The sequence below is a fragment of the Lepidothrix coronata genome, unplaced genomic scaffold (assembly GCF_001604755.1).
Source record: "Lepidothrix coronata isolate B3197 unplaced genomic scaffold, Lepidothrix_coronata-1.0 Scaffold283, whole genome shotgun sequence".
NCBI classification, from domain to species: domain Eukaryota; kingdom Metazoa; phylum Chordata; class Aves; order Passeriformes; family Pipridae; genus Lepidothrix; species Lepidothrix coronata.
In genome coordinates, this window is record NW_016690463.1 from 145,913 (window position 1) to 147,099 (window position 1,187).

Consider the following 1,187-nt stretch of genomic DNA (forward strand, 5'->3'; position numbering starts at 1 on the left):
GGGGGGGGACGTGGGCGCGAGACCCGCCTGAGGGGGCGCGAGGGAGGGCGCGAGAGAGGGGGGGGGTGGCGCGAGACCAGCCCGCGCCCGCCCGCGCGCGCGCCTTTAAATTTGGCGCGCGGCAGCGGCGGGCCCGCCGGGGCGGCCCGTGACGTCACGCGCGCGCGCCGCGGCCGACCCCGCCCGCCCATCCGCCCACCCACCGACCCAGGCAAGAGCAGCGGCACGCGGAGCGCATCGATGACTCCCGTCACGAGCTGCTCCCGTGCTCAGCGGCTCCCTTCGTCCCGACACACAGGGCAAAACAAACAGGGAAGGGAGGGAAAGGAACACACACACACACACCCCGCCGGGCCATGGCCTGTGTAAAAAATGCTCCAGGAATACCTTAGAAGTGGCTGGGTTTTTAAAAGGAGAGCACCGGCACTTGAATTGAGAGGGTCGTTGCTGAAAACAACCAGGAAGAAATTCTTAAGTTTAGGAAGGAGTTCTTGAGTTTAGGGAGGAATTACTTTAGGAAGGGATTTTTTACTTTAGGAAGAAACCCTTCCCTGTAAGGGTGGGGAGGCCCTGGCTCTGGTTGCCCAGAGAGGCTGTGGCTGCCCCATCCCTGGGAGTGTCCAGGGCCAGGTTGGACGGGGCTTGGAGCAACCTGGGCTAGTGGAAGGTGTCCCCGCCTATGGCAGGGGATTGGAATGAGGTGATCTTGAAGGTCCCTTCCAACCCAACCCATTCTGGAATTCTAAGATTCTACAAAAACCCTAAACCCCCCAAACAGCCACCAAAAAAACGTTTCCCATAATACCATCCCACTACAGGACCCTTTTGATTCTTGGAGGATGGAGTTAAACACGGAAAACCCCTCAGATCTATGGGTTGGGCACAGGCAGTGGGGCAGCCCTGACCCAAGATCTGTGCTGAAAAACTGTGGCAAAATCCGGGTTTTTCACCACCATTTCCACGAAACGCACGTGAGAGCGGACTTACCACGGGGCAGAGCCAGGTGGGGATGGGAGGTGGGAAATCTGGAGCCCTGCAGCCGCTGGGGTCACGGGAGGCTCTGAGGAGAAAGAAGAGCTCCCCAAAATAAAAAGGCACCTGTGCTACTGGGCAGGGCCAAGGGTAAGAGTTTGCACCACGAGTGACATCAGTGACCTGGTGACATCCTTGAGTGTGTCATGGGCAGA